General features: G+C 43.8%; 1 pseudogene; it reads right to left on the minus strand.

The window, feature by feature from the left end:
• Positions 1-17,411: 17,411 nt before the first annotated feature.
• LOC126482996 (5S ribosomal RNA) lies at positions 17,412-17,529 on the minus strand (annotated as a pseudogene).
• Between the last annotated feature and the right edge of the window lie 398 nt (positions 17,530-17,927).

Below are 17,927 nucleotides of genomic sequence, written 5' to 3' on the forward strand. Positions count from 1 at the left end.
GCTATTGACCAATGGAACACGTAACTAACTAACTAACTAACTCCTTCAGAGATAAACCACACCGTCCCAGAATTTCCCATTAAGCGAAAGTCGACCATCCGCCTTCCCCACCACAATCCTCACATGCTCGTCCCACCTACTTAACCGTCGTGATTTTGTCAAGCAGGATACTGCTACTGCTGTATTCGAACATTGCGGGCTACTCATCCGCATTAACTTACATTTTTCTACATTCACAGCCAGTTTATATTCGTCACCAACTAGAAAATATGTCTTTATAATCTCGTATCATCCCACAGTCACCCATGCAAACAACCGCAGAGTGCTGCCCTCCCTGTCCGCCATATCATTTATGCATGCAGAAAATGATAGCGGCCCTGTCACAGTTCTCTGGGCCACTCCTGACGATACCCTTGTCTCTAACCAACACTCGCACTTGAGAACAACACACTCGGCACTTTAACTTAAGAAATCTTCGAGCCACTCACATATCTGAGAACCTGTTCCATATACGCGTACCTACTTTAACAGTCGGCAGGGGGCACCGTGTCAAATACCTTGCGGAGCTCTAGAAATCTGCCTTTTGCCCTTCATCGACAGTCTGTAGTATACCGTGTGAGAAAAAGGCAAGATGAGTTTCGCACGAGCGATTCTTTCTAACGCCACACTGGTTCTTGGACGTAAGCTTCTCGGTCTCATGGAAATTTATTATATTCGAACTTAGAATATTTGTAAGAATTTTGCAGCAACCGATATTAAGGATGTTGGAATTAATTTTGCGGATCCATTCTTTTACCCTTCTTATATACAGAAGTCACCTGCTCTTTTTATCGAACAAGTGTTTTGTAATTCACTCCTTCCGCAGATGAGTTACGTTTTCTTAAGATGCTTTCAGTGAATTTAAGCGTGGAATCTACTTTTCCTACAATTAACTTTAGGTCGCTTCGGACAGTTACTCCTAGATGTCTGCCTTACGGCTGTTAATGTTTACAGCGTTACTGCGAAGTGAAGGATGTCGTTGTCTGTACGAGCACACTACGTTACATTTATTTACGTTCAGGATCAACAGCGAGTCTGTATGCTTGTTTTCAAACCTCCGCAGGCCTTGTTGCATTTTACTACAGCCAACTGGAGCTGCAACTTTCCTGTGGACAACAGCATCATCACCGAATACTCTCAAATGTAATATGGATAAATACAACACGAAATCGTTGTAACATTCAAAGTCCGTCATCTTCAGTAAATGACAGTGAAGTGTAATGCGTAAGGCAGTAAAATTACAAGCAGAACATTTAAAAAAGCTATCAAATTCAGTGCACAGGAATAGATACAGAGAAGTAAAAAATTCAATTGGCAATAAAGTCACGTTAATTATACCTTCATGTGTTCTTTTAACCTGAATCATCTTCACTAAACCGTTGGTGGAACAAAGTTCCAAGTTTATATATCAGATGAACTGCAACGGAAAAAGTTTCCTTTACTGCGCAGAAATATCACAGTGCATAAATGCAATTGTTTCAGACGGCATTAGCTGACCGTTGTGGCCGAGCGGTTCTACGCTCTTCATTCCGGAACCACGCGACTGCTACGGTCGCAGGTTGGAATCCTGCCTCGGGCATGCATGTGTGTGATGTCCTTAGGTTAGTTAGGTTTAAGTAGTTCTAAGTTCTAGGGGACAGATTACCTCAGATGTTAAGTCCTATGGTGCCCAGAGCCATTTGAACCATTTTTTTCAGACGGAATTAGAGAAAGAAGTTCCCTTAAGGCGCAACCCACTTGTGATTTTCATTTGACTAATGGAAATTGATTTAATTTCGTATTCTTATCAGGCTGGTCAAAAAGGCCGAAAGTGAATTACTGATATATTGCGAAAAATTGCGTAACAGTGTTAAACAATTCGAACAGATGCAGGTTTATGGGTGTAAGCGATCTAATAAAAACCCTTTGTTAGAGTTACGGTCATGCATCAAGTCGCCAGATATACATGTAAGAAAGTCCTTAAAACGGACAACTCGTTTGTAAAGAAAGCTTTATTATTTCCTGCTGGAACTTTCCATTTATCTCCTTTTCGAGACGGTAGTACATGAACTTTGTCCCCATTTCAGTAAGGACATCAGCTTTCAAGTGTTACCACTTATAATTAAAATGAAGCACTCTTGAAAAGTTTCAAGAAGGTGGAATTTCATCTCACAGTTAGCTTTCAAGAAGCATGTATCACTGTCATAATAACACTCTCGTCTCACCAAGGACAAGTCTTTCAACTGTTGTGACTAGTAATCAAACAGAAGTAGTTTTGGACTGCTGCGATATATCTCGGGTGTAGATCATGAGAATAAGGTGAGAGAGATTTGAGTTTCTGTAGAGGCATACAGACAGTCATCTTTCACACGCTCAACACGGGAATGGAATACGTCAGAAAATCGTTAATAGTGGAACAAAATACTCTTCACTGCGCGCCGCAGTGCTTGGAGAGTGCATACGTATACATCGATAGTAAATAAAATGAAACAGGTATATTATGTTTATCATGTAATTTTGAAACAGTTTGCAGTTGATGCTATAGGGGTTAGCGTCGCAGCATCTAGACCGCAGGGTGTTGGGTTGTATTCGCGGCCGGGTCGGAGACTTTATTCGCTGGGGGAGAGAATGTGTGTGTTGTCAAATTCATTTCATTTCTTCTCCACGGACACACAGGTCGCCGAAGTTACATTAAACAGAAAGTCTTGCTCCAGAATGCCCAACAACCCCTGACGTAATGCCATACGATCATTTCATTTCGTATTGGAACAGATACTTGTTTGGGCAACATCTTTTTACTAACACCCACGATCCTTTTCGAGGGTCTCCAAGCTCATCTTACATTTCCACTGAAATTTCGAATATGTTTTTCCGTTTACTGCAGCCTGAAACTGGTAAAATTAGTTTGTGGAAAAGTGGGGAAAGAAATTAGCTAAGTGGAATATGTTATAGAACATAATATTGTTTAGCAGCAACTTAATAAACTGTAACTAAATACTAGACGGCTGGCAGCTCGGCACTGAGACGGCTGTCAGCAGCTTTCAGACCGACCCCGTAGTCATGGCAACTGGGGTGAATAAGAAAACAACTGTTGCAGATGGCGGACAAACTCCTGCGTCATTAAGCTGCGAACCGGAGTAGATCTATGTACTGATGTACAATTTTTGAGACAAAATATGTAGGAAAATTGCAAACATAAAATGTCGGAATACGATAGTACTTTCGTCAATATGATTTCCCCTCATTACATTAACGGACTTAGTGCTTCAGTAATGCAGCAAGTGGATGTTCTCCATATTGCAGTTTTTGTTGTCCCATTATTTCGTTCATGGTATAAAACTGTACAGCACGCAAGAATTTTGTAAACATCAGTTTTTATGTCATTTTCTTATTGGGTATTATTTACAGTCTCTTTGACATCGTCGATGTCGGCTGAACGAATATATTTACTGAAACAGTGATGGTCAAATAAATGTGTCTCACGTTTAAAAATGTCTGCCTGCTGTTGCTAGCTTCATTGCTTCTTCGGCGATGTGTAATCAGTCAGTAAGTCCTTTACTGCATCTCATATCATATCTCCATATTACATATGACAGAGAAACAGAAAGAAAGGTTTCATGTGACGTTTGTAATCGATAGCACACGAGAGATTGCAAAATTTTATTACTGTTAGTAAAGGTAGGGGCTTAGACATTTGATACCAGCTTGGGACGTATAGTTTAAAGCAAACAAGTACTACTTTGGACGGTTGCGTAAAACAAGGTGGTTTCTCTGACGGCAAAACACGTATCTCTTACTGTCAACTTTGATACTGAAGCGCCTAGGAAACTGCTATAAGCATGCGTATCCAAATACAGAGATATGGGCAGAATACGGCTCTGTTATCGGCAATGCCTATATGAGACAACAAGTGTCTGGCGCAGTTATTAGATCGGTTACTGCTGCTACAGTGGCAGGCTCAAATGGCTCTAAGCACTATGGGACTTAACACCTGAGGTCATCAGTCCCCTAGAACTTAGAACTACTTAAACATAACTAACCTAAGGACATCACACACATCCATGCCCAAGGCAGGATTCGAACCTGCGACCGTCGCAGCAGCGCGATTCCGGACTGAAGCGCCTAGAAGCGCTCGTCCACAACGGCCGGCTACAGTTGCAGGTTATCAACATTTAACTGAGTTTGAAAGTGGTGTTATAGCCGGCGCACGAGCGATGGGACACCGCATCTCCGAAGTAGCGATCAAGTGGGGATTTTCACGTACGACCATTACACGAGTGTACCGTAAACATCATGAATCCGTCAAAACATTAGGCCTCCGACATCGCTGCAGCCGTAGAAAGCTCCTGCAAGAATGGGACCAACGACGACTGAAGAGAATCGTTCAAGTGGGGATTTTCCCGTACGACCATTTCACGAGTGTACCGAAACATCAGGAATCCGTCAAAACATTAGGCCTCCGACATCGCTGCAGCCGTGGAAAGCTCCTGCAAGAATGGGACCAGCGACGACTGCAGAGAATCGTTCAACATGACAGAAGTGCAAACCTTCAGCAAACTGGTACAGATTTCAATGCTAGGTCATCAACAAATATCAGCGTGAGAACCATTCAACGAAACAGTATCGTACCCCTGATGACTGCGCAAAACAAAGCTTTATGCCTCGCCTTGGTCCGTCAACAACGACGTTGGACTGTTGATGACTGGAAACATGTTGCCTGGTTGGACGAGTCTTCTTTCAAATTACATCGAGCGGATGCACGTGTACGGGTATGGAGACAGCCTCATGAATCCGTAGGCCCTCCATGTCAGCAGGGGACTGTTCAAGCTGGTGGAGGCTCCGTAATAGTGGCGCGTGCGCAGTTGGAGTGGTATGGGACCCCTCATACGTCTGTATACGACTCTGACAGGTGACAAGTACGTAAGCATCCTGTCTGATCACATCCTTTCATGTCCACTGTGCGTTCGGACGGACTTGGGCAATTCCAGTAGGACAATGCGACACCCCACACGTCCAGGATTGCTACAGAGTGGCTCCAGGAACACTCTTCTGAGTTTAAACACTTCGGCTGGCCACCAAACTATCCAGACATGAACATTATTCAGCATATCCGGGTGTCGTGTAACGCCGGCCTGAGTGGCCGAGCGGTTCTAGGCGCTACAGTCTGGAACCGCGCGACCGCTACGGTCGCAGGTTCGACTCCTGCCTTGGGCATGGGTGTACGTGGTGTCCTTACGTTAGTTAGGTTTGAGTAGTTCTAAGTTCTGACCTCAGAAGTTAAGTCCCATAGTGCTCAGTCATTTTGTCGTGCAACGTGCTGTTCAGAAGAGATCTCCACTCCCTCGTCCTCTTACGGATTTATGGACAGCCCTGCAGGATTCATGGTGTCAGTTCCCTCCAGCACTACTTAAGACATTAGTCGAGTCCATGCCACGTCGTGTTGCGGCACTTCTGCGTGCTCGCGGGGGCCCCACACGATGTTAGGCGTGTGTGCCAGTTTCTTTTGGTTCTTCAGAGTAGTTAAACTTTGACTATTCTATGCAGGTTTTCACTGCTGATGTTTACGTTAGTGATGACATTTGATTCCTGGGTATAAGGAAAAAAACGATAAGCAAAAAACATTATTAGACCACGGCCTAATCCCCAGAAAAGCAATGTGAATAACGAATTGGAACTCTAGGTATTTCAATGCCACGCATGATTATCCGTCAGTATTTCGCTGGTATTACCACTATTATGCTCAAGTGAGCTGAGTAGACCACATTTTTCTTTTTTGCACAGGCAACAGCAACAGTCACGAATTCTGACAGTAGAGGAAGTATGTGCCAAATTCATATAACTGAGAACAGTATAATATAGTTTTTGTGTGCAGGTTCGTGAAAGATCTGCATGTAGTAACTGTTCCTGAAAGAATCTTTGGATAATAATTTTAACTGCAAATACGGAGAAGGCTAGAGCAGTAAGTCTAATTGATGAACATACTATCATCTTGAAAACCTGAAAAATGGAACAGAGCAGGAGCAGCAAATAAGTTGTTTGACAAGCGGCTACTCGATTTTAAGGACTTTCTCACATATATGTCTCGAACTGCAATTTGCTGCGTGATCGTAACCTCTAAGAGAGGATTTGTATTAGCTCAGTTACAGCTGTAAACCTAAATCTGTTACGTAATCTTTTGTAATATTTCAGTACATCCTTACCCGCTTGTTTTATCGGACTGATAAGGCTACGAAATTAAATGATGAAGTTACAACAATTTCCATTAGCCAAATGAAAATCAGAAGTGGATTTCGCCTTATGAGAATAGTACTCGTAATACTTTATAATGTGCTTCACGTGGACTATATTAAAATAAAAGTTAGTAAGGTTTGCCAAGACGTAGTTATAACTAAGCCATCGCAGAGCCTTAGAATAAAGAATGTGGAACATCCTCTCTTCCATCATCCCTGCAGATAAAAAGCATCCGGTCACCTATTAGTGGAGATTCATACGTTAATATGGGGTATGTCCACCCTTCGCCTTTATAACGGCTTGAATTCTGGTGGGGACACTTTCACTGAGGCGCCTGACTGTCGGTGGAGGAATGGCAGCCCAGTCTTCCTCAAGAGCCTAAACAAAAGAGTGATGTTGCCAACCGATCTCAGGAACAGACGTTCCGACTCGTCCCGAAGGTGTTCCATCTGGGAAGGCCACTCCATTTCAGCAATATTATTGCCTAGACACACAAATACGTGACGAATGCTGCCTTCTGACAAGGTGCACTGTCTTGTTTATGCAAACGATTTACGTCTCTGGACTGTTACTCTACTGCACGCAGCATACAACATTGTAAAATTTGCTCGTACCCTTCTACATTTAGCGTTCTGTTATGCGCAATAGGGGGTCGGGCACCCTACCACGGAAAACACCCGCATGTACAACCACCTCCTGCATACTTCACTGCTGGCAGTTAATGTTATTCAGAACTTCGCTAATCCCAAACCCTTTCGTAGGGTTGCCACAGGGTACAGCGTAATTCATCACTCCAGCTCACTACTTTCTAATCATTCTCTTCTAGTAAAGTCGCACTTTACTTCACATAAAGCGTCGCTTAGCATGCATTCACTGCAGAAATGGAGAGCAGATCGGTCATTGTACCCCATTACTTTTAACTCCGTACGTATAGTCATTGTGTTAGCAGGGCTGTTGACAGCATTTTGTAACTCTCGTTTGATTTCTTGCGATTTTTTACAACCACCGACCACAGTGCTCGACTGTCTTTCCGTCAGTTCACGTGGTCTGCCTGGTCTCGGATAGCTGTAGATGTTCTCTCGCACTCCCGCTTCACGATCACACAACCAACAGTAGCTTTGGAAGGATTTAAATTTCCCTATGGATTTGTTACTCAGGTGACACCCAGTGCCTAGTCCACGCTCGAAGTCACTGAGCCGTCCCGGCGGAACCATTCTGCTGTCAACTGTTCCTCTACTGACAACGTAATCCTCCCCTGCTTTTATACTGGTGGGTCCGACTCTCGTAACATCTAGTGGTCAGTTTCGCATTACTTACCAATGTCCAGATACTTTTGATGAGTAGTACTCAGCACATAGAGTGGCTGACGACCAAGTAGCTCTTGAACTCAACACCACAGCCGTGACGTGCTTCTCTCCGTTCAGAGAGATGTTAGGGAGCACATTCTTCACACACATGCGTCCCTCCATCCGGGAGGTGACCCACCATAATACTATGCCGACCATTGGCATACCACTATGGGTACGCTGTATTTTGGTTAATTGTGCTTTATTGGCTAACATGCTAGTCACGAAAACCGACAACGGTTGGCAGAGAGGTGTGTTGACCACATGCCCCTCTGTATCAGCATGCTGTGACGCCTAAGGGCTGACGATGCGATGACAGCGGCCGGTCGATAACGTTGGGTCTTCAGGGCCTGTCCGGATGGTGTTTGTTTGCTTTATTGGCTAACATGATGGCATCGCTACAATTAGAATCGAACTTGATCTCCGTTTTGACGGCTGGCCGATTGTAACACAGCGGTTTTTTTTTTTTTTTTTTTTTTTTTGTTGAAAGCCGTATAGATATTTGAAGATTAGTTTTACATTCTATTTTATTGGGCAAAATGAATCAGTAGCGGAATGTTAGCAGCTGTGAAACATACTCTCCAGCCCGGTGCCTTGTCTTTCGTGGGCAATTTGCTTACCAAATGAATTGTCCAGCAGTAGCTCGTAACCTGCTTTCAAAATCTCAAGAGCTTTGACTTCAAAAGATAAGGATGTGTAATGGTCTTCCATTCCGTTAATTAAAAGAGAAGATAAAACTCTCATAAACCAAGCGGTTGGTTTCAACATCACAATGTTTTGGTAGGCCCGGTACTATTGTTTGTTGCTTAGCTGTTTATAAGTTACGTACACCATTTTAATTATTTTTGAAATGATCTGGGACGAGACAGTTTATATTGTAAACACGATTATTTTCAGTGGACAGCTACATGCTGGCCATTTCAAAGCACCAAAATGGCACATTGGCCTAATTTTAACGTTAATGAACACATTATTTTACGGTTTTACCTATGCAAGCACACTTAAAAGTATGGGCTCTCATTTTTACAGGCTACTACTTTTAAAATAAAATTGAATCTGTGGAATAGAAAAATTTGCCTACAAGAAATGATTTTAGATTGGCTTTAACACATTGTTTACTACTTGTCAGACACATTACGTCGTTGAGAAAATAATCAAAAATTTCGTTGGTGCATAGTGATCTCCACCTTGGCCCACTGATAGCTTTAGTAATGTGTAATATACACTGAAGTGACAAAAGTCATCGGATACCTCCTAACATCGTGTCTGACCTCCTTGTTTCCGACGTAGTACAGCAACGCGACGTCGCATGGACGTCGTTGGAAGTCCCCTGCAGAAACACTGAGCCACGCTTCCTCTATAGCCGTCCATAACTGCGAAAAGGTTGCCGGTGCAGGGTTTTATGCACCAAATGACCTCTCGATTATAACCCATAAATATTCGATGGGTGGCTAAATAATTCACTCAAGTTGTCCAGAAGGAGCTTCAACCAATAGGTGACATGGCACATTGTCATCCATAAAAATTCCATTTTTGTTTGGGAACATCAACCCCATGATTGGTTACAAATGGTCTCCAAGTAGCCGAACCTAAACACTTCCAGTCAATGATTCGTTCAGTTGGACCAAAAGACCCAGTCTATTCCATGTAAACACAGCCCACACCATCATGGAGCCACCATCAGCTTGCGCAACGCCGTGTCGACAACCTGGGTCCATGGCTTCGTGCGGTCTGAGCCACAGCGGAGCCTACCATCAGCTCTTTCCAACTGAAATCGGGACTCATCTGACCAGCCCACAGTTTCCCAGTCGTCTAGGGTCCAACCGATATGGCCACGTGTCGTACGTACCACATTGATTTCTGCTGTTATTTCACGGTGTTGCTCGTCTGTTAGCACTGACAGCTCTACGCAAATCCCGCTGCTCTCGGTCGTTAGGTGAAAGTCGTCGGCCACTGCGATGTCTTTGGTGAGAGGTAATGGCTGAATTTGGTGTTCTCGTCACACTCTTGACATTGTGGATCTCGGAATATTGAATTACCTAATGATATCCGAAGTGGAATGTCCCATGTGTCTAGCTCCAGCTATCATTCCGCTTTCAAAGTTTGTTCATTCCCGTTGTGCGGCAATAATCATGTTGGAAATCTTTTCACATGAATCACTTGAGTACAAATGATAGTTCCAAATGGTTCAAATGGCTCTGAGCACTATGGGACTTAACTTCTGAGGTCATCAGTCCCCTAGAACTCAGAACTACTTAAACCTAACTAACCTAAGGACATCACACACATCCATGCCCGAGGCAGGATTCGAAACTGCGACCGCAGCGGTCGCGCGGTTCGAGACTGAAGCGCCTAGAACCGCTCGGCCATCAGGGCCGGCTTGATAGTTCCGCCAAAGGTCTTTTATCTCTTGTTTAAGCGGCATTACCTGCGTCTTTACACGTTCATATTGCTACCTCACGCTTTTTGTCGCCTTAGTGTACGTCGTATGTTCTTCTAGTGTAGAAGATATGGACATCGCTGTTGTTCTGGAATCATGTGGATTTTGTGTGTCAGTGTTTTCCTCTTTTTGACGGGCTTAGGCAGTCAGTTATAGGGGGTACTACAGTTTAACGTAGATTCCGAACCATGGTGCGACTTGATGTTTCTCACATTAACAGATATCAAAGGCGAAGGAGGTGATGCGCGGTAGAATATATCTCTGAACCAGCTGAGAATCGAACCTCGAGCGTTTGTATTTTCAGTGTGACACACAGACACCGAGCCACTCCCTTTAATAGCCCTCTTTATTATCCATTTCATGACACAAGTCGTTTTGTGTTTATTTGTGTGTGTGTGTGTGTGTGTGTGTGTTTTTGTTTGTGTGTGCGGTCAAGAACATCGAGCCACATGTCCATTTGCTTATGTTATCTTTATTAGGTAACGAAATTCGAGTTTCTGTACCACTCTTCCAAAAATAATTTTGTAAGGATGCTAATAACCACGATGTTGAGCGCCGAGAACCTGTAACCAAACAACGGGAATGGATGGTGCAATTTCAGTTTACACGCTGCGAGTGCTTGTCACGATGACTCTCCACAACGTTCATTGAGTGCTCCATTTGTCACTATCAGGAAACTTCCCCAGCTGATTGTCGGCACTCACGTACCCGTTGTGACTGCTACGAGTACATCGTTCAATAAACTTAATCGAGCACTCTGTTACTGTATCTTATCACGACTTTTCCCACATTATTTGCTGGTATATCTGTGACAATTCGAGCCAAGAGGTGATCACGTCGTAAGCAATCAGAAACGGGAAATTTGAGAACAGTTAAAGAGTTCTCCATGTCGCAACTTTTGAAGCTACGTTCCAGCGTCATTCATTGATATAGGCTGTTCGAAGTAAAACATGTAAATCATCGTTCTTCTAAAGGTCTGAGAATGCTCGGCGTTTCTTCTTTGCATTACACCGCTCTCATCAACTCCGCTTGGAAGCTGACGTGCTCCATAACCTGTTTCATTCCAAGTAGTCTACAACATTCGTTCTTCACATGACAGTTAAGTGTGTTCGTGATGCCGCTTCTTGCCGTAAGAAGTGCACTTAACGCTGGATACTTCACAATTAGCATAGTTTGCCTCTGTCTCCCTTTCGTCAGCGTTCTTCACTGACCGTCATTAAACGTTTATACTTCATGTCTGAACGGCCCACTCAATTTTTGAAGATTATTCGAAAGCGCTGCACAATAAACTCTATGATTTCCACGTAAAACACCTGACTCTACTTCAGATTAAGGAAACGCTTCGTCCAGGACTCATAATCTTATGCAGAGCAGCAAAAACTCAACCATGCGACGTTTTCCGTTGATCTCAACGGAAAAATGGTTGCAGGAGTTGCACCGGGAAATTAAGATTTTAATGAAATTTCATTGGCGAAATACCCTAAGACTTCGAGAAGAATGTGCTGTTTAAAATTCCAAAGAGTGCAAGTGCTCACATATGTCAATATTACCGAATTATCAATTTTATGGTTATAAAGTCCTAAAATGAATTATTTACAGGAGAACGGGAAAACTGGCAGAAGCCGACAACGGGAAAGCTAAGCTTCACTTCGGGAGAAATGTAAGAACACCCGAGGCAACGCTGAGTCTGACAGCTTATCTCATTAGACAGGTGAAAGAAAAGCGAACCTACATACCTACATGTATAGTATTTGTAGATTTAGAGAAAGCATTTAACATTGTTGACTGGAACACAGTCTTTGAAATTCTGAAGGTGGTAAGGACAAAGTTTAGGGAACGAAAGGTTACGCAAACCAAATTCCAGCGTAACCACGATCTCATGGCCTAACCCCCATATTATTCAATATGTGAATTTATCAAGTAGTAAAGGAAACTAACGAGAAATCTGGAATGAGGATTAAAGTATATCGAGGAGAAATAACAACTTTGATGTTTGACAATTTCTTTGTAATTCTGTCAGAGATGCCAAAGGACTTGGGACAGCTGAACGGAAAGGATAGCGATTTGAAAAGAAGATGAACATAAAAAAGTAAATCAGCGGTAAGGGAATGTAGTCGAATTAAATTAGGCAGAGATGAGGGATTTAGGCTAGGAAATGAGGCACTGAAATTAGTCGATGAGTTTTACTAACTGTGCAGCGGAATGACTGGCAATAGCCGAAGTAGAGGGCCGTACAGCAGGAGAAACTTTTATGAAAAAGAGAACTACCTTAACATCAAATATATATTTGTAATTACAAAAAGTCTTTCCTGGGGGTATTTGTAAGAAGTGTAGCCTTGTACGAAAGTAAAAAGTGGACGAACAATTCGCACAGGAAGAAAATAACAGCTTCTGAAACATTGTGCTAGAGAAGGGGTAGATAGAGTAACTAATGAGTAGACAATGAATGGAATTGTAGAAAAAGGAGTTATGGCTCAGTTTGATTACATGAGGGACTGATTGACAGAACACATCTGGAGACACTGTGGAATTGCCAATTTCGTAACAGAAGGAAATGTGGGGTGTTCAAATTGTAGAGGGAGGTCAAAGCATGAATACAGTGAGCAGGCGCAAATGGATGTAGTTTGCAGTAGTTATGCGGAGATGTAGAGGTTTGCAAGGGGCAGGTAAACTTGGAGAACTGCATCAAACTAGTCTTCGGACTGAAAATCACAACAACAACGACAATAACAACAAACAAGGCAGCATGATTGGTCATAGTAGTCTTTGGGCTGATCATCACAACAAAAACAACAACTGGTAGTTCGAAACTGTGTTCTGGAACTGGGCCCGAACCCTGCATATTGACCTGTGAGCGAATTAGTCTTGCGGCTTGAGCTATCCAGGCACGATTCCCGAGCTGCCTTCACAGCCTCTGCCAGTACCTCTGTCCCACTCTCCAGTCTACACAGACGTTGTCATGCACCGCTTGCTGGGCCAGCTCTTCTGCACTCTCCACTGCAGATTGAAAACTCATTCTAATGATTTAGTGTATCAATTACGAAATCACAAAAGAACAACAGTACTGTGAGACTGATTTGAATGTTCAAACACTCACAATGCAAATACACTGAAGAGCCAAAGAAACTGGTACACCTGGCTAATAACGTGTAGGGCCCCCGCGAACACACAGAAGTGCCGCAAACAACGCTGGAGGGAGGTGATACCATAAAACCTGCAGCGCTGTCCATAAATTCGTAAGAGTACGAGAGGGTGGAGATATATTCTGAACAACACGTTGCAAGGCATCCCAGATATGCTGAATAATGTTCATGTCTGGGGAGTTTGGTGACCTGCGGAAGTGTTCAAACTCAGAAGATTGTTCCTCGAACCACTCTGTAGAAATTCTGGACGTGTGGGGTGTCGCATTGTCCCACTGGAATTGCCCAAGTCCGTCGGAATGCATATTGGACATGAATGGATGCAAGTAATCAGACAGGGTTCTTACGTACGTGTCAACTGTCAGAGTCGTATATAGACGTATCAGGGGTCCAATATCACTCCAACTGCAAACACCCCACGCCATTTCAGAGCCTCCACCAGCTTGAACAGTCCCCTGCAGACGTGCAGGGTCCATCTATTCATGAGATTGTGTCCTTACCCGTACACGTCCATCCGCTCGATACAATCTGAAACGAGATTCTTCCGATCAGGCAACATGTTTCCAGTCATCAACAGCCCGATGTCGGTGTTGACGGGCCCAGGAGAGGCGTAAAGCTTTGTGTCGCGCAGTCATCAAGGGTTCACGAGTGGGCCTTCGGCTCCGGAAGCCCATATCGATGATGCTTCGTTGAATGGTTCGTAAACTGACACCTGTTGATGTCCCAGCATTGAAATCTGCAGAAATTTGCGGAAGGGTTGCACTTCTGTCACGTCGAACGATTTTCATCAGTCGTCGTTGGTCCTGTTCTTGCAGGATCTTTTTCCGGTCGCCGCGATGTCGGAAATTTGAAGTTTTACCGGATTCCTGATATCCACGGTACGCTCGTGGACTGATCGTACGGGGAAATCCCCACTTCATCGCTACCTCGGAGATGATGTGTCCCATCGCTCGTGCGCCGACTATAACACCACGTTTGCTTTAACCTTGATATCATGCCACTGTAGCAGCAGTAACCAAAGTAACAATTACGCCAGACACTTGTTGTTTTATATAGGCGTTGCCGACCGCAGCGCCGCATTCTGCCTGTTTACATATCTCTGCATTTGAATATGCATGCCTAGACCAGTTTCTTTGGCGCTTCAGTGCACATCTGGAATACGAGCGACTGTCCTGGCTTGTTCAGTTGTACAGAGCTGTTATAATTAAACTTTTGCTACTAGATGCGGCAGCCATGAAAAAGAAGTGCTCATAGGACAATCAAACTTTGTGAAAACATCTGTAAATATATGCGGAAGTGAGATAACTAATAAACTGTTAAACACATTTTAATTTCCAAATGAGAGTGATATTTGTTATTTGCGCACCATGTTTACGTTCCAGGTCTCCTCGAATGTCTGTGTCACATAGCAAAAGTTGGTGAGTAATGTGAGGTTTGTACGGACACCATTTCACAGTTGTTCGCAGCACATTTCGAGCGGTGGACCATGAGATGTTCAGCTATCGTGACACTACTAGATGATCGTACATTTTCAGCCATGGCAACAGTAACTTTTTCAACAATTTGTGATGCAATTCGGCTCTCCCACGAGCAACTTCCAAATGACTAGTTAATTCGAACTTCCGAATCATGTTCTTCAATGCCCGCGTGAAAAAAGGAACTCTCTGCATTACTTTAATGCATCGATACTCGCGAAAGCAGTAGCACTATTACTGTTGTTTTGATAAAACAGGTATACGGGTAAAACGCTGCTGACCCTCTCCAGACCCACGTTGGCTGTCTGCGACTGTTCTACACACCGACACCTGTGTCTCAATCCTAAGTCGCCTTACTAGTACCAGCACCTAACAAGATGTCATGACACCAACACACTAACAACGCAAATCCCCTAGCGCACTCTCTGAACATCATTCCTGCAAAGCTGGGTGCCCAGACGGTAAATAGTTTTCCGTCTACAAAGGCTCCAATAAAGAAAGTTTAATTATAACCACCTTGTACTTTGACGAGTTACTAGGTACGTAGCGACAGGAAGAAAGCACAGGTTATTTCCAAGTTCAATAAGTGTCGTAGGACTGGTGCACATAATAACAGACCTATATTGTTGACGTCGGTGTCTTTCCGAATTACGAAACATGTCTTATGCTCACGAATTTTGACGTTTTTGGAACACTAAAGTCTCCTCTACAAAAATTGACATTCTGCAAACGTATATCTTGCTAAATTCCTCGGACTCCGTTCATCCAGGAGATACAGAGCGCTTCAGACATTCACGCTGAATGTGATACCGTGTTCCTTGACTTCAGGAAGGCATTTAATACAGTTCTGTAGTGTCGTTTAGTAAGCTAACTAAGGGCTTACCAGGTATCGTATCAGATTTGTGGCTGGATTCAGGAGTTATCTGGCGGTTACGTAGGGTGACTTTAGAAAGCAATTTACACCTGTCGTCATACGCTAACACCACTGTGCACCATGAGTGGTGGAATCTCAGAAGAGAGTACACGTCAGAGGTTTCCCGTAGATGCAGTTCTGCTGCGGCACGGATAAACTGTTGCATTACAGTGCCTAGTGAAACGGTGCGGGCGACCGCAGTGCTATTCTCGTCGGTATAATTTCACACAGATTCACCGTGAAATTCTGACGGTACATGTACCAAATGTACCAAATGCAATGTTGCATCCTACCATATCTAAATGGTGTCAACAATTTGACCAAGGTCGCACGTACGTGAGTGACGTCGATCTCAAGAAAGGCCATCGATATCGACCACAGGCAACAATGTCCAGGCAATCGGGAAGCTTGAAGAACACCTGGGGGGGACGAGATTTTTCAGCTATAAGTAAGTTCACACAGCGGTTCTCGGAAGGCACGGTAACCAAGAAGCGGATTTCTGTCTTGTATAGTCGATTGACAGATCGTTCCGAGAGTTGTTTACAGAGCTATTATGTTGAAACAGGGTGTCATATACCTACGTTACTTTGAAATGTCGTGCAGTATTAAATGAAAGACAATTGGCCCGCCATAATAATATGTAACTGAGTTTTTGAAGTACCCTCGAAGAACTCAACACATCGCTCTAACAGAATTAAGTTGACCCATGTACAGATAACTTCAGGAATACCCCAAGAAAGTGTGATGGGACCGTTATTGTTTACAATATACACTGCGCAACCTTTTCAGAGTATCGTAATGTCCACCCATGGCGACGCTGAAGTTTTGCATTTGGCTCAAAAGTGCGTGCACCCTTCCTCTCTAATACGATACTGCAGTGCCTGTATTATTCCTAATTAAGATAATGCACTCCGTCTTCAGGCCACAAGTGGCCCATCGGGACCATCCGATCGCCGTGTCATCCTCAGTTGAGGATGCGGATAGGAGGGGCGTGTGGTCAGCACACCGCTCTCCCGGTCGTTATGATGGTTTTCTCTGACCGGTGTAAGGAGGCTGTTTAGGTTCTTATACTGGTAACGCCACCGCCATCTAGCACTCTGTATGAAAATCACTGGCTGTGCTGTGTGCAGTCTGTGGCTGGGTGGCATTGTTGGAATTTGCTACTGCAGTGTTGGACAGTTAGCTGTTAACAGCGCGTAGCGTTGCGCAGTTGGAGGTCAGCCGCCAGCAGTGGTGGATGTGGGGAGTGAGATGGCGGAGTTTTGAGAGCGGATGATCTGGACGTGTGTCCATCAGAGACAGTACATTTGTAAGACTGGATGTCATGAACTGCTATATATATATATATATATATATATATATATATATATATACCTTTGAACACTATTAAGGTAAATACATTGTTTGTTCTCTATCAAAATCTTTCATTTGCTAACTATGCCTATCAGTAGTTAGTGCCTTCAGTAGGTTGAATCTTTTATTTAGCTGGCAGTAGTGGCGCTCGCTGTGTTGCAGTAGTTCGAGTAACGAAGATTTTTGTGAGGTAAGTGATTTGTGAAAGATATAGGTTATTGTTAGTCAGGGCCATTCTTTTGTAGGGATTATTAAAAGTCAGATTGCGTTGTGCTAAAAATATTGTGTGTCAGTTGAGTGTTGATCAGAATAGGTAAAGACCGAAATGTCTGAGTACGTTCAGTTCTGCTCAGCTGTTTTAAAATCAAATAACGTAAGGGGTTTATCTGCATAGTAATTCATTAAGTTTTCTAAGGGGACGTTTCACCGGAGCCGCTACTATTCGGTCGAGTAGCTCCTTAATTGGCATCACGAGGCTGAGTGCACCCCGAAAAATGGCAACAACGCATGGCGGCCTGGATGGTCACCCATCCAAGTGCAAGCCCCGCCCAACAGCGCTTAACTCCGGTGATCTCGCGGGAACCGGTGTATTCACTGCGGCAAGGCCGTTGCCATTCCTAATTAAGACGCGTCGTAATTCGGAATAACGAAGACACCGCAGTACAGTATTTATCCGCTGACACCGGGCGAGTGACTTTCAAGTAGAACGACTCCCCTGTACGGGAATATACATAATGGATGTACGAGTATAGGTTCTAGACCCATGGTTGATGACATATAGAATTTTGGGTCTCGCCGTGAGGCGACCACGGGTAGCCAAATGGTAAAGCGACTGCTCGCAATAAGCGGGAAATCCGGGTCCCAGTGCTGGTCCGGCACTAATTTTAACTGACGTCATTCCGTTCTACAGTTGATGGTTGTCCATATTCGCATATATTTCTTATATACCTCTCTAATGGTGCAAAAGCATGGCACCGTACGACGTCACTCTCGGCCTCGAACACGTTTCAA

The sequence above is a fragment of the Schistocerca serialis genome, chromosome 5 (genome assembly GCF_023864345.2).
Source record: "Schistocerca serialis cubense isolate TAMUIC-IGC-003099 chromosome 5, iqSchSeri2.2, whole genome shotgun sequence".
Classification (NCBI taxonomy): domain Eukaryota; kingdom Metazoa; phylum Arthropoda; class Insecta; order Orthoptera; family Acrididae; genus Schistocerca; species Schistocerca serialis.